Consider the following 17354-nt stretch of genomic DNA (forward strand, 5'->3'; position numbering starts at 1 on the left):
CTTTCACACACACATCTCCAGTCTTCTCCTTCGCACTTTGGAAAAATAGAATATTATGGGACAGGTTATTTACCTAGAAGTGTGTAATACAGTTACCAATACCCTAATTAGTTATCTTTTACAGATTATTTACCAACTTAATATTCATGTTAACATGTAAATGTTTAATTCAGGCATACCTGTAAACATAATAGAGAGCTCTTTGTTTTGATATATTTCTATTACCTTAGATAATGTCAGTGATGCTGGAACCAAACTTTTAACCACTACGTATTCCTCCCTCCCTCCCCCATAACTAAATTTTGGTATGACAATCAAAGGAGAAGACTTTGAAAACAAGACAATGGAATAGTTTAAACTAAAGGTTAGAATTTGTTTTAATACAGGCTGCAGGTCTTAGCCAGGAAAGGAAGGTAGTAGAACAGTAAACACCACAGACCCCAGAATTTGATGGTAAAATATCTTGGCAACAATAAGAGTATACACCATCTCACGGACAGATGACTTGATATTTCCCAGATGTCACTGTTTAGTGTGTCACTGTCCAGCAGCAGCCACTGATTACAAAAAGGCCTTTCTCCTCCTGAAGGAGCATGGCCGGCATTGAAGGCAGTAGGGGAGATGTTGGCAAGGTACCGGAGCAGGTGGCAGCAGCAGGTGTGATAGGCTAGAGATGACAAGGGCACAGAGTGTGCTGTTGGCAAGCTGTCGGTAACCAGAGTTCAGGAACTAGTGATAGCAGAGAAATTGCAGAGACGGTGGCACAGGGATAAAGAAGCAGGACAGAACAGACTGTCATAGCAGGATGATAGGTACCCCCCAAACAAGCACAAACAGGGAACGTGATGAGAGTGGAAGTGGTGGCCTGCAGCCCCAAATTGGCTTGGGAGGATCATACCATGATGACAGGGAAGCCTGCAGTACTCCAGCAGACACGAGAGTCACCTAGAGCTTATACGCCAGAAGGCAGGTGATACACTGCAGCCACCATGGAGAGTGGAAAACAAAGAGAAATGAACCTTAATGATATTTTATTTTTCATTTATTGGTGATGCTTTGCTCTTTTTCCACTCCGGGGACAATGATCTAACAGAAGCCCTTGGGCATCCACAAATACTTTAAGAACCCAGAGTTCTTAGCCTAGAAATCAGAGATTGAACATGTTGTTAGAGCTCCAATTCTATAGCCATGTTAAGACCATATATCAAGATGGTTAATTACAAATGATTGTAAAGTAATTCTGTCATATGATTCAACTGAGTAAATATTTACTGATTCCAGCTTGCTGCATTAAATTTCTAAAAAATAGCAAGTCACTGGGGACTTCTGCAATGCAGGGTTTGGGTTCTTCCCTGACACTATGTAACAGTACAATGTGCAGACATTTTAATTCAATGTAATGGAATTCCATCCATATTTTATTATGTTTGCCTTGACAAATGGTCTCACACAAGAAGGTAGTCCTCAAGGAGGATAGTATTCCAAAAGTGTCAGTCCTGCTCAGGGGAGGATTGAGATGCAAAGCAGAGTTTAATTTCAGTACCTTACGATATGTTTTCTGAGACAATAATAATTTTAAAGGTGATGTTTTTAAAACGTCAACTTGTAATGAAAAAAATTTTTAAATGTGTTAAAAGTGTTTACTAAAATAATAGTACCCAGGTATGATTCTGGGTGCTGGAGATATGATAATAAATAACAATAACAACAAAACAACCATGACCTTTATTAACTAAATTCCAATAGAGCGAGGCAAATGATAAATAAACCACTTAAAAAAAATTTGGCCTGGCATAGTGGCTCATGTCTGTAATCCCAGCCCTTTGTGAGGCCCATGCAGGAAGACTGCTTGTATCCAGGAGTTCAAGACCAGCTGGGCAACATAGCATGACCCCATCTCTATAAAAAATAAAAAAATTAGCCAGGCATGGTGGCACATGCCTGTAGTCTCAGCTACTCGAGAGGCTGAAGTGGGAGGGTTGCTTGAACCCAGAAGGTTGAGGCTGCAGTGAGCCATGACCGTGTCCCTGAACTCAGCCTGGGTAACATAGCAAGACCCTGTCTTTAGAATAGAATAGAATAGAATAGAATAGAATAGAATAGAATAGAATAGAATAGAATAGAACAGAACAGAACAGAATAGAATAGAACAGAATAGAATAGAATAGAATATTTTTCACAGTAAGCAGGATGGAGATATCAGGTGGGAGGAGGAAGTGTTGTTAAATAACAACTGGTGGTCAAAGGAGGCATTTTTAACAAATTGCCATTGAACAGAAACATGGAAAGTGAGGAAGCAAGCTGCACAGCTATGGAGAGAAAAAATGTTCTTGGAAAAAAATAAAACATGCTTGATGTAGTCCAGGAAGAACAAGGAAGCCAATGTGATTGACAAAGAGCAAGAGAAAACAAGACTGGTAAAAGAAGAGGTCAAAGGAAACAGTGATCATTATCATGTGTGATCTTACAGATAATGGCAAGGATTGCAAATTTTATTCTGAAAGATAAGGGAAGCCAATGAAGGGTTCTGAGCAAAATTACACGGTCTGAATTAATTTTCAAAATGATCTCTCTGGAGTTGGGTAGAGGATAGACTGTACAGGACACAAGGGTGAAAGCTGGAAGTTCTATTAGGAGACTATTGAAATAATCCAGTCCTAAGAGAATGCAGCTTTGACTGATGTATTTGCATTGGAGGGGATTGAAAGGTTGGATGTTGGACACATTTTGAAGACAGTGCAGCAGGAGTGGCTGATAGATAGAAAGTGTACAGTACAAAAGAAACAGAGGAAGATAGGAATGACACCAAGTGTTTTGAATTAAGCTACTTTGCAGAATGGGTCCATTAACTTAGGAAGGACAGATTGCTGGAAGAATAGGTTTGGGGGATAAAATTAGGAGATATGTTTTGGCTATCTATTAGGTAAACACGTGACAATGTTAAATAGGTGTTGATTATAAAAGTCTGGAGTTAGAGAGAAATAGATCCTAGAAATATAAATTCAGAAGCCATTAGCATATAGATGAAATTTAAAGCCATGAGACTAGATGAGGTCATCCAGGAAACTAGTATAGTTAGAAAAGAGATCAAAATATTTTAAAGTTAAGCCATGAATAAAATGAAAGCAAGACACTGAAAATCCCCAGCCAGTGAGGTAAGAGACAAACTGAGAGAGGTGGCCAGCAACCAAAAGAAGAAATTATTTCAAGAAGCAGGAAGTGATCAATCATGCTAAATGTTAATAGTTGTCAGATGAGAAGAACTGACCATTAAATTTGACAACATGACGTACTATTATTGTGAGTGATGAGAAAGTTTGGTTGAACTCTCTGAGCTCAAGAGAGAGCAGAAAGAAAAGATTTGGTGATTTCTAGAGCAGAAAGTTCTCTCACTCATTCATGAATTTTGTTGTTTATGGGGATCAGAGAAAGGGGGAGATAGCTAGAAGGAAATATGGCAATGAGAAAAATCTTTTTAAAATACAAAATATCAACAGTACAATTGTATGAAGGTATAAATGATTCGATAAGAAAACTTGGGGATGTAAAGGAGGAAGGGGAGCGGTGCTGGGGAGGGGGAGGTTTCAGTACAGGATTTCTTTGCCTTGGCACTACTGACTTCCTGGACCCTCGACCAGACAATTCTTTGTTGTGGGGGTTCTTCTGTATATTGTAGGATATTTAGCAGCATCTCTGCCCTCTACCTACTAAATACCATAATCACCTGCTCCCTCTCATTGAGTTGTAACAACCAAAAATGTACTAGACATTTGCCCTTTGAGGGAAAAGTTACTCCTGGTTGAGAAACATTTGTGTAACTTGCTCTTAGGTAAAGGTACAGAGAGTCCATCTATCATATCAGGAGGAAAAGCAGAGAAATGGTCATGGATACTGGTAACCTTGAAGATGGAGTAGTGGGAATATATGAAATTACTTCTGATTGTTTCTGTTTCATTTAAGAATGAGAATGGAAAAAAATGCATTGGAGATTGGAGAGGAGAAGAGCAGCATCTAGGAGAGTGGGAGGGTGAATAGTCTAGGAAGATACAGCTGGATTGCCAGAGAGCTAAAGGTAATGGTAATGAATTTAAAGTAAAAACCAGTCAGCATGCTTAAGGCATTGTATCTATGGTTGTGGGTGGAGGACAAGATCATCAGAGGGAAGCAGATTGAAAAAACTGAGAGGCAATCATACTGAAGGATATACAATATGGATATGGAAATAATTATGAAGAGAAAGAACAGAAATAATGAGGGAAAGAGAGAAACAGGGAATAATATTTGTAAGAAATAAGGAGATCTGAGCATCTGTATTGTCCCCAAGAAGGAGGGTAGCAAGTGGTATAATCTGATGGCAAGAGGTCTGAAGTCGGGGGTTTTAGGAAGAAGTGAGGGACAGTGGTCTGGAAGAATACTTACCCCACTTCTGGCCTAAATTGCATACAGAGCATGAGAGAAACAGCTGTGACTTGAGAGGTCTATAGGGGAAGCATGATCATTGAGGGAGAGCAAGGATTAAGTTGGGATAAGACGACAAAGTGGCATTTTTAAATGCCATTGAAGATATAATGGATTTTTCTCATGAGGAAGTGAGTTCCAGAAGGCACAGTGGAAAATGAAAGGGAAGAAAGGGAAAATAAGGGTTAGATGAGAAAATGCTCAGAATTATATGGAGATGAGAGACTTCTTATGATGACGTAGTAAATTGGAATGTAGGGCATGATGGGATGAGTCCTAATGGTTCCCTGAAACAGTATCTTTAAAACAGTTTGCTTTAAGCAGTACATTGTATGTGGCTTCCAGTACACACTTTCACCAAGTAATACTTAAGTTAGGCATGTGTCATACATTTGATATATTCTGTTTTCTTTTTTCATCTGAACTATTCTCTGTAAAATGTTTTAAGTTACTGATTTGATTTCACAACCTGCTAATAGACCATGCTTTGCAGGTTGAAAAATATAGTTTTAAACAGATTGTGTGCAGGTGAAATTGTGAATGGTTGGGGAAATATGCTTTTTCCTTAAACACTTTTCACTAGTAGGGAACTAAGTACAACTCTGTTGTAAGAAATAACAATTTCCAAATCTACAGATGTGAGCAATGTAATTTTTTAAATTTTACAATTGAGTAAACCTGGAGGGAGGGATGGAAAACCCAAGAATGACTCATTAACATAATTTTTGCTAATCCAACATAATGAAGAAGCAGAGACATAAACTCAATGTTCATTGTTCTCTAATTCTTCATTATGTCAGGTTGACCAAATATCAGCGAGTGTCTCTTGGGTTTTCCATCCCTCCCTCCAGGTTTGGGGCAAGCTTAAGGTAATTTAGGGGACCTCGATTATTAGCCATTTGTTAATATTGATTGCCATTGGAATGATTATTGTTGTCCTAAACTATTCCTTAACAATTGTTAAACCTCTGCTATGTGTGTGCTGTATCTGCAGTAGGAATCTGCCAGACACTGTTCTCTAAGTCTTTTTCCTCTCTGACAAAGCTACCAGAGTTTTACAGCCCCAAGATATTTCTTTCTTCATATATTTGCCTCCTGACCGAATGCTCCTACAATGTCCGAGGTTGTTCTTTTAGTTTGTGGGTGGAAGTTAGTGTGTTGTTTTTTTAGTTTCTGCTCTTGAGTAAGATACCCTGCTGATATCTGTGAATCCCCTTGTCCCTTTGTCTTCATCCACAAACCCTCTAACTTCTTCTAAGTGTTAGGGTTTTAACTACAAATCCCAAAAATATTGTATGCTGCTCTTGTTTCTACACAACCATATAGTTTCTCTAACTCAATAAAGTGAAGAGTCAGCCACTTGCTTGGATGGAGATCATGGAAAGAGGAAATATAGGGCTAAAGGAATCTAAATTAATAGCTCAAGCTCTTATTCAGACAACCTATTTGTCACTATTTCTAATGGTGAGACATTTCTAACAAGGACCATATTTGGAAAATTGTAAACACACTTTTCTCATTTATTTCTGTGAGCCGTTCATCAAGCTTGCCCAAAATATCCAACTGCCTGGGTATTGGAAGCAATGATAAGGATTTATAGAAAAGATGAAAGAAAGAATGAAGCAATACAGCAGTCCCCCCGCCTCGTCCATGGTTTTGCTTTCCCCAGTTTCAGTTACTCATGGTCAGTCCTGGTCCAAAAATAGTAAATGGAAAATTCCAGAATAAGTAATTCATAAGTTTTCAATTGTATGCCATTCCAAATAGTGTGATGAATCCCATGCCATCTTGCTCCATCCTGCCCGGGACGTGAATCATCGTTTTGTCCAGCATGCACTCTGTACTAGTCACTTAGTGCTTGTGTTTGAGTAACTCTTATTTTACTTAATAATGGCGCCAAAGCACGAGAGTAGTGATGCCGGCAATGCAAATATGTCAAAGAGAAGCCAAGTATATGCCAAACAGTGGTTGTTAATCTCTTACTGTGCTTAATTTAGAAATTAAACTTTATCATAGGTATATTTGTATAGGAAAAAACAATGTAGCATATACAAGGTTAAGTATTATCAGCAGTGTCAGGCATCCACTGGGGATCTTGGAACATATCGCCCATGGATAAACAGAGATCACTGTATTTGGTTTCTAACATGCAAAATGGGATTAGGCAGCAGGACTAATTAACCAGGACATTGTCCTGATAAACCAGGGTATCTCATCCTCAGCACTGTTGACATTTAGAAATGAATATTTTTTTGTTGTGGGGTACCAACCTGTGCCTTGCAGGATGTTTAGCAGCATCTCTGGCTTCTGCCTAGTAGCACTGCACCCCAAATTGTGACTACCAAAAATGTTTCCAGAAACTGCCAAAAGTCTTCTGTGAACAAAATTACCCCTAGTTAAAAACTACTGTGATAGAAGGTTTAATAAATTTCTTTAAGTTCTATTTAAGCTATCAGGCCAGATCTGAAGGACTTTATGATAGGATCTCCCCCAGAATGGAGAAAAGACTCCTTTCCCCTAGAGTAGCTAAGCCGTAGAAAAAAGGATATAACCTAAAGATAGGGAAACATGTACAACTAGGCAAATTCTCCCCCGTTTTCCTTATAGCAGTAAAAATATTCTTTTACTTTTGGTCCTATTACTATGGTCTGGAAATAAGTTTAACTATTTATTTAATTGCTACTCCATTTAATAACACTTCAGCTACTTAAAGACACGTCCTTCAAGTTCTTCTTCTTTTTGAATTAATCACTTTTAATTACATACTAGTGAATTTTTCTTATGAATAATTTTCATTAGAGGCCAGGAGAATAAAGTATAAGATGTCTTTATCTCTGTGTGAATTAAAGCAAGAATATACATCCTCAAGGCATCTTTAGGCTTGCAACAGACATGCTTCTTAAGACATTAACAATTTCCACAAATATTGGATAGAACAGAAGAAGAATTGTTTCTTCCATGAATGCATAGTTTTTTGTTTGTTTGTTTGTTTTTTGGGACAGAGTCTTGTTCTGTCATCCAGGCTGGAGTGCAGTGGCACCATCTTGGCTCACTGCAACTTTTGCCTCCCGGGTTCAAGTGATTCTCCTGCCTCAGCCTCCCTAGTAGCTGGGATTACAGGTGTGCACCACCACACCCGGCTACTTTTTTTATATTTTTGGTAGAGACAGGGTTTCACTATGTTGGCCAAGCTGGTCTCAAGCTCCTGACCTCATGGTCTACTCACCTTGGCCTCCCAAAGTGCTGGGATTTCAGGGGTGAGCCACCGTGCCCGGCCAATGCATAGTTATCTTACACATTATTGGCGTCACACCAAAAGCAGAGCACTTCCTTCTAGTGTGCATTTTGGCAGTAGAAAGCCAGAATCCACCATCATGACTCTTAATATTCAAGAAGTATAAAAGTTTTGGAACTGCCTGGGGCTGAGGTTGCCAGTCTCCCGCCTAAGCCCCAGTATTAATGGTCAGTGTGACCTTTACTCAGTGAGTTTAATATCTGATGTTTCTTCTTTTTAACAATAATTGTATCTTTTAGCCTTTATGCTTAAGCTGTAACATTAAGAGTACCACATGGAAAAATAACTCGATAATGATTTAAAAAATTCCAGTGGCAGTTATGAGAAATTAATAATGGGGGCAATAATAGAGAGAATGTGCTGGAAAAGGAGTTAACAGTCACAGGAAGGTAGGGGGTTTGGAGGTGGAAAAAAGGTGGGGTTGACAGGATGGAGAGAAGTAGAAAAGGAGCAACAACAGGAAAGTAGCCAAAAAGTATAGGGTATGAACGTGCTTTCTCCCTCTTCTTTTTGGGAACTGATGACTCCCAGTCAGCTATACCAGCTGGAAGGAAGGAGCAGGGAGGGAGAGGGTATGGAAGGATCTGAGAGTAGAGAAATTGAACACCTGAGAGAGGAAAAGGAAGGAAAATGAAACCACAGAGAGAGGAAGATGGGTGTTAAAAAGTATTCCAGCTGTTGGTGTGTCCCAGCTAAAGTTATGGAAAGTTAGCAGAAGGAAAATAAATCTAAATTTAAAATAGAAATTGGTCATCAGAATAAAATTTAAAGAAGGCAGCAAGCAGTGAAGTCTTTGTTACAATTTACCTAAGAATAGATAGCTGAGGATCTAACAAATTATTTAAGTATAAAGACATATTTATATATTATGTATCATGTAATTATAGATATGATATGTTACATGAAAATAATTTCCAAGAAAGGTCAACAGGTGACACAGTCAGAATACAACTATGTTTAGAATTCTATGAGCTATTCTACTATGTAAACAAGGAATGTTGATTCACTTGACTAGAAGTTAAGTTTGAACTGTTCTCCAAATTCTCCTTGGATTTTGCCGTAGTAAGAAAAAATATTTTACAGCAATTCTGATTTCAAGAATGAGTATATGTAATTTAAATTTTGAAGGAAGGTAGTATATAAAATATTTTCAAGAAAATTGGGGCTGACTGTACATCTGGAATTACATGTGCAATTCCAGCACTTTGGGATGCTGAGGCAGGATGATTGCTTGAGTCCAGGAGTTTGAGACCAGCCTGGGCAACATAGAGAGACCCTGTTTCTACAAAAAATAAAAAAAAATAGTTGGCTGGACATGGTGGTATGTGCCTGTGGTCCCAGCTATTTGGAAGGCTGAGGCAGGAGGATTGCTTCAGCCCGGGATGTCAAAGCTGCAGTGAGCCATGATCATGCCACTGCACTCCAGCCTGTCTCAAAAAAAAAAAAAAAAAAAAAAAAAAAGTGGGGCTTGGGTTTGGTTTTGTGATATTTTTGGTTTTGTGTTTTATAACATCAAAATGCTAAGTCTGCTTAGCACCAGAGGCCTCTACAAAAGAACTGGACCTAATTACTCAGCCTCCTTTTTTCCTATGCTCTACATTAACCTAGTATATAACACAGGGCAAATTAAAAATATATTGTAATAAAGAATCATTTATTTTAAAGTTATTTGTGATTATAGATTGTGACTAGCTGCAGTCAGCTACCAACTCAACTGGCTGTAATGACTCCGAAATGACTATTTTATTTCTTTACCATGAAGCCTTTAGAGGCTTTTAGAGGAGAAACTAATTTATCATTTCCAAAGAAGTTCTAATAAAAGTTTAAACATTAAGATGGAAGAAATGAACATGTTAATATGCTATTTAATATATTATTTATTAATTTTAAGACTAAAAAAATTTGTAGATCAGTCCCAGGATTGCCATGAAGATCAAATTTTAAAATATATCTGAAATGTTTTGGCAACTATAAAACACTAAAGACATTTAAACTCTATTATTATTCATATTTCTCTTGAAATGAGTCATTGTAGATGTTCATCACTGATACTTCAACTAAACAAGAATGTTAAATGATAAAATACAGCTGAAGAAGGAAAATTTATTTCCCGCACGTTCAGGAAAAAAACAGGAAGTTTAGTGAGCACTGTGAAAGCGCTACAAAAGGGAAAGCAAAGAAATGCTTATCAAAGTTTCAAGAGGCAAAACATTTACTACTGCTACTTCTATAAGGAGACAATCACCCCCCCCAACATGAAAATGTATTAGATTTATTCTGGGTTAAAAACTTGTGCAGAAATAACTTGTATTAACAATGTTAATACTTCTGAAAAGATTGGAAAGTGTGACAGACTGCTTCATGCAGTTCATATGACTGGTGAATAATAATGCTAAAGAGAAATCAAGTAAAATTAACACACGGCAATATAAAATAAAAGGTCAGTAAGCAGTGGAAACTAGCAGTAGAAAGTTAGTGTCAGGTGTGAAGGAAGAGTTTCCGGATAAAAGCTTCTTGAAAGAATAAGAGAAGAAGAGAAGAGGTAACACAAGGCAGAAAAAGTTTGTCTCACTGCATAGGCAACCCAAGTATTGGCCTGATTCTTTGATTTCAAGAACCTTTGAAGTAGGGTCAATTTCATGAGCATGCTATCTGTGCAGTGTCACAGGGTCCTAGGCTCAGAAAGACCTCATGTTAGGTTTAAAGCTCTGCCATTGCCATCTTGAAATTTTAAATAAATTTATCTATAACTTATGTTTTGGAAATGAAATCTAATGGGACAATGGAGCCGAGGAGTGTGCACAGCAGATGCCTCAATATGAGTATCCACCACTATTCCTTGCTGCCACATTTATATATAGCATTTGTGATGCCCCATGAGCACAGAATTCCAGTGGACTCACAATGCATAGTAAGTAGTTCAGTGAGACATAAAGGTAGTACGAGGTCAGTTTGTTAAATCTAAGATTGACTAAGGGTGGGGTGGGGGTGTAGGGGGGACTTGCTGAGGTCCCTGGGATGCCACCCTTTCAGTTTCAACTCGAACTTGTTTGGAATGCAGAAAGAAGGCAATGGTGTTGGGCTGCTTTTTTCGTATTAGCCAACCACTTATGTTGAAAATAAGATCAGAAGAAAAGGGAAAGATAGGACAGTCCCCAATTCCTTTTGCTTTCCTTCCTTACTTATCAGTAAGCCAAAAGTAGAATGTATTGGTAGAATGTATATCCTTCAAGAAAGGAAAGAAAAAACATGTTAGCTTTGTGCAGATTTCTACTGTTCTGGTAACAACAGAATACACACAAAATACAAAATAGAATTGTATAATTTTGGTGATTCTGCATACAGGTTAAATGCTGTTATATTTACATCTAAAACTGGCATTGCACAATATGAAGATACGCTGTAAAATTTGTGCTAATGATTTTAAATTTAAAAAAATTTCTACTTAGAACAAAATTAAATGCTAATGAAAAACAGTGTAAGTTCAAAAAGAAGCAGAAATAGAAGAAAAACCTTTATATTTGAATACCTTGAATGGTACTTTTTTTCCAATTTTTTTTTTTTTTTTTGAAAAAGAGATCTCACACTTTTATTTTGCACTAGGCCCTGAAAATTACGTAGCCAGACCAGTCTGAGAAGTCTGCACCATTTCTCAGCTGTAACCCAAAATACGCTTTCACTTACAGGGACCTCAAATTCTATTAAGATAACACAAAGCTTATCATTCAACAATTACCAAGAAGCTTAAAATGCTAAAAGAGATGTAATACAAATAGTAGTGGACTTGATATTTAAAAGAGTGATTAAGTTCTAGCACTGTCACCATGTGTATTTGGGAAAATTATTTACATTTCCTAGCCCTTCACTGCCTCAACTGTAAAATGGGCTAAATTATCTATCTGTAAGTCCCCCTCAAGCTCAATGGAATCTGAAACTAAATCTGTATTAAGCACATAAAAATGGCTAGATTTTAGAACTCTTTACAGATTTTGAGATTATTAGAGAAAAAGACTCTTGATATCTGAAAGGGAAAAGAATTGGGGCTGGAGGAGATGAATTGTTTCACTTTTTCACAGGACCAGTTCTACAATTAAAATCCTCAAGTAAAAGTTTAAGAAAGAAGCAAATGGAGGATAGAAAGCACTACTGTGTATTAAACACCTGCTGAGTACTGGACCCTGTTCATGTTATTCCTCTAATTTCTCACAACCAGCTCATAAGGTATATGTAATAATTGTCATTTTAAGAACAAGAAAAATGAAGCTTACAGATTAAATAAATTTCCTGAAGTCATATTGTTAGTAAAGTGGCAGGATTTTGAATCTCAGTTCAGGTGCCAGAAAAGATTATATTCTTTCCACTACAATAGAGAAAAAAATGTTTTTTAGAGAGACTGAATGAAAATATAAGAAATAAAAAGTTCCAAAGTTAAGTGCACAAGTAACATGGAGAAGGAAACTCATATGCTCATTCTGTTTTAGCTTTCTTAGGTGATAAATTAGGAGTCACAAAACTACAGGATATTAACTGCATTATTGATGGTATAATTATATAATTATAAATGTTTTGAATAACAATTGAAATGAAAATATATAAAAATCAAAGTCAAAAGAAAATGTAAAACTTGTATATACTTTTTGGTATTTTACAATACTCATTTTGGGTGCATATTCATGTTACCTCAGAAATGTTTTAAAACTTAGGGTTAATTAGAATAATAGCTATAGTCATTTTGAATTCACCGAATGATATTAAAATAGCCTGATCATGTTACTTTTTTTAAAATTGAAGTAACTATCTCATCCTGCAATGTTTTCATTTATATTTCTAAAATCTGTTCTTTGTAAACCAGCCCAAACCAATTATGTTAATTTCCTAAGAATATTGGTTAATTGGGTTTCCTTCTAGCCTTTCAATCCTATAATCAATGCAAAATATAACTGGAAAAGTTAAAACATCTATAATTTTTCAAAACATCCATAATTTCTTCATTTATGGTCCAGTGGGAAAATAAGGCAGAGGGAACTGCTTGCCTAAATTCTCAAACGGAGTCAGGAACAGACTTCTAAGTCTGGTGCTTCTTGTGTTACACTGATAATTATTTCTGCTTGCTCATTCACGTCCCAGCTATATATCCTGTGGCCCAATCCTGTCTGGTTGACATTCAGAATATTCAGGTGAGCCAAATTAGCCATGATCGAGTGATGTCGCACATACTTATCCTTTGACTTATCCATTCCTTGTGTCCTCAGCAACACAGCTGTGAACACTGGCAAAGCAATAGTTATTTACGGCTAAGTTACGCAGTCTTAGTTTGCTGCTAGAATACTTCATGAAAATTAACTTTTTTAAAACTTTGAAATAAAAAAAAATTTTAGGCCTCCTTATTTATAATATACAGCAATGTTACTTAACCAAACTAACTCGTTGTGTTGTTCTGAGTTTTGAAGGAGATAATATGTGAGTAAGGCTTTTGTAAACTCTAAAAGAAGCATTTTAACACAAAACAATGTCATGGAAAGCCAACAAAATTACACAGCTTACAGCTATATTTAAAATTATAAGCTTTCTAGAAACTATAAAGTTTATATATTTCATTGGTTTACAGGGATGAAGTGAAAATTGATAGTTTCTGACAGTTTGAAGAAAAACAAGCTTAGATAAACATCCTATTGTATTATTTCCTGTGGTCAACAAATAGTCTCTACTATTGGTCTGCTATGTTCTTCCTCTGTGTATTTAAGCTAAAATCTCTCAATCCAGAAATAGAAATTTTATTTTGAAATCTTCTATTGACTATTGTATCTCATCAGGCTAACATCTCTTTCTCTCCTTTCTTTCATCTTCTAACTCCACTGTCTCCACTTCCCTCCTACCCATTCACTTCTCTCCTTGCAACTCTTCTCGCAAAACTCAGTGATGACTTCCTAATTGCCAAATCTGAACATCTTAAATCCAGCCTTGATATAATCAAGTTTTATTGACTATTCAATCTTTCTGGAAATGTTATTCATCCTTGTTTGCCAAGGCATTCTCTCATAACACTCCTTGAAGAAGACTCTTTGCATCTTCCAGAAATTCTTGCTTGACTCCTCTGCTTCTTCCCATCCCCAAGTGCAATTTTTCTCTGAAGGCCTGCCTTAGTCCTCTTCTCTCCTCCATTAATCTTGGTATAATATAGTGAGAAGAACTGGCTTCTGTATAACACTAAATTTTCCTCTCTATAAGGATGGTATATTTCTTTATTTGTTTAGGCTTTCTCTTATATTCTTGATAATGTTTTATAATTTTCCTATTAGAGATCTTGTATAAATACTTTTTTCCAGATATTTGATATTCCTTGATGTTCACTTTGATTCTTATAAAAGTGTCTTTTTGTTCATTACATTTTCTAGCTTTTGCTGCTTGTATGTAGGAATACAATTGACTTTCTATATATTGCTCTGAAATCCAGTCATTTTGCTAAACTCTTCTATTCATTCTAGTTAATTATTTGTGGACTCTTTTGGATTTTCTATGTATATGTCTATAGCTAACTAATAGATTAAGAATAGTTAAGATACTTCTGAAGAGTAAGGAAGAGGAATTTGCTCTACTAGATAGTGGGATTTACTGTTAAGTCATAGTAATTAAGACTGTGCAGTAATGGCCCTGGCAGAGATAAACGAATCAGTGAAACAGAATAAAGACCAGACGCACATATGCAAATATAGCTTATGCTCAATCCAATTCTACTTTCATTTCTAAAATACCACTGAGACTACTTGTAAGATCCCTAATTATGTCAACTTGCTAAATATAATGAACAATTCTCAGTCCTGGTTTTTCTTCCCTTTTCAGCAGCACTGATACAATTGATCATGACCTACACATGGAAGCACCTTCTTCACTTGGCTTCCAGGATACCACATTGGTTTACTTCCTAAGTCACTAGACACTCCTTTCCAGTTATCTTTTCTGGTACCGACTTATTTCACCAACCTCATACTTTTGTCATAAGGACTATCTGAAGGCTTAATCATTGGTCCTTGTCTTACCTCTAATTAAATATTCTTTGTTGATGAATTCAACAACTCTCATAGTTTCCAACATTTACCTATATGCCCGTGAATCCAATCCATGCTCCTATATCCAATTGAATATCCACACTTGAATTTTTAATAGAATTATAAACTCACCATGTACAAATTTTACCTCCAGTTTCACTTCCCAAACCTGCTTGACCTGAAAACTGCCTCTTCTCACTCAGTGGCAGCTCTGTTCTTCCAGTTGAACAAATTAGAAACTTTGGAGCTATCTTGTATTATACTTATTTTTGCTCATGCTCCATGTCCAATCAGGAAATCCTTTTGCATCTACTTTTAAAATATATCCATCTTTAGTGTCCAGAAAGTAATCTCTAAATACCATTCCTTATTAATAGAACCAGAGCTCCTTAGAGACATGGCTGATTGAAGGTCTGGAGCAGAAATTCTGCTATATTGTTAAACCAGAGTGCAAGGAAGCTGTCAAAGACCATTAAAGACTTAGGAGCCAACTTAAAGGCATAGCTATTGAGAACACTTACAGTAAGTTCTCATCAATAAGAATTATATACACAGTGGACTCAAACCTACCAAATACATTTATATTACCAGTTTATTATGGTACCTCAAAGAAGCACACACACACGGTAACACACCTTGGCCAGTCATCTGTAGAGGATGCTAGCAAACCAACTCATTATTTTGAAAACTGGTAAAAATAAGAACGTGAGATCAAGTTTTATTTTCCTGTACCTCAAAATGATCAAATAGTTAATTGGGGAAATTTTCTTCTCATGCAAGTTTTTTGTACTGCCTCATAACCTCTTGTTTTACTTCCTATTCTGGCCATTACTTAGGACTGCTTCAGGTAGCTGTAACCTAAAAACGCATTGACTCAGCTGTACCACTAGTCTCTTTCTGTTTGCTCTGGGGATACTCAGTCACTTCAGTGTGGAACACTTGCTGAAATCTTCCTGGCACTCAGTACATACACAACATAGAAGAAAAAAAGTTAATATCCCATAAATTGGCCACTGGCTAATGGAGGACCAGAGCCAGAGGATAAATTTGCCTCTTCTGTCCTTGAAAAGAAATGTGTGAAGTACATTCTACACAGGTACTCAGGAAATCCAGTAAGATTGTATCTCAGCTGCCCACAATGGTGGCCAACTCAATAGCATGCCATTCTGTTGGCTTTCTCTCCTTCCCTCTTGTTTCCTGGAATCACTTTTTATAATAAATTATCACCATCCAAGTCTTTGTCTCAGGCTCTACTTTCTGGAGTAAATGAGGAAAAAACAAAAATATTCCAGCTAATAATCGAAGAAAAAATGTTAGAAGAAGAAAATCCGCATTTTAAAAATATCTAACGAAATACTGGGTCAAGGCAGTGACCAGAAATGGTCATTACCATTCCTAAAAGAGATAATCAAACATATGACTGCTGATAGGTGTTCATAAAAACCATCTATGAAGAATTCTGGTCAAGTCTCTAGATATTTAACAGCCAAATAACAGGAACTAAAATTAGAGGAACATGATTTAATGACACTATAATAATGTAATCAGAAGAAATCCAGGATATAGGAAATTTCATAGGACAAATAGCCCAGTTTCTTTATAAAATAAATTGCAAGAAAAAAACTAAAAAGATATTTGTAGATTTTTGAAGATTTAAGAGACTTACAAATCAATTATAATTTAGTTATTAATTCAATCTAATTAAAAAGTTAGTACAGTATAAGGCAATAAAGGAAATTTGAACACTGATTTAATACTTGATGATGTTAAGTATTTAATCTTACTTGAAAAATGTGATAGTCTATTTTTGTTTTAAAAATGTTCCTTATCTTTTAAGATTACATACTGAAATATTTATGAATAAAATGATTTGCTGTCCGGAACTTGCTTCAAAATAATCTTGTAAAGCAAGGAGTGGGAAGTCGTAGATTTAAAAAAAGAATTGGTCATAAGTAAATCATTATTGAAGTTGGAAGGTGTGTGCATGTGGGTTTATTATTCTATTCTTTGTACTTTTGTATAAGTTTGAAATGTCCCACTATAAAATGTATCCAGAATTTAATCATCTACTGACACTACTTTCACTATCACTAGCCCAGGTGGAGCTACAATTATCTCTCACCTGAATTTTGCAATTGGTCATACTGATTTCATTCTTGCCCACTTCTATAGCCTATTCTTAGCACAGCTGCCAGAGTAACTATTTAAATTTAAATCGTATCAAGTCACTGAAGGCAGAATATGGTGGCAGCAGGGAGAAGCATTAGAAGTTTATTATAATAATGAAAGCTTGAGATCATCATGGCTTGGACCAGACAGGTTGTTAATGGCAAAGATGGTGAGATGTGAATCATATTCTGATATATTTTGAAGCAGAATCAATAGAATTTATTGATGGATTATAAGTGGAGTGGGAAAGAAATAGAGGAATCCAGAGTAATTTCAAGGTTTTGACGTAAGAAATTGTGAGAACAGAATTTATGTTTATTGTGATGAGAACTACTGGCAGAGTGTGTTTGATAGAGAAAGGTGCAATTTAAGAATTATGTTTGAAT

Source organism: Symphalangus syndactylus, chromosome 10 (assembly GCF_028878055.3).
Source record: "Symphalangus syndactylus isolate Jambi chromosome 10, NHGRI_mSymSyn1-v2.1_pri, whole genome shotgun sequence".
In the NCBI taxonomy this organism is placed as follows: Eukaryota; Metazoa; Chordata; class Mammalia; order Primates; family Hylobatidae; genus Symphalangus; species Symphalangus syndactylus.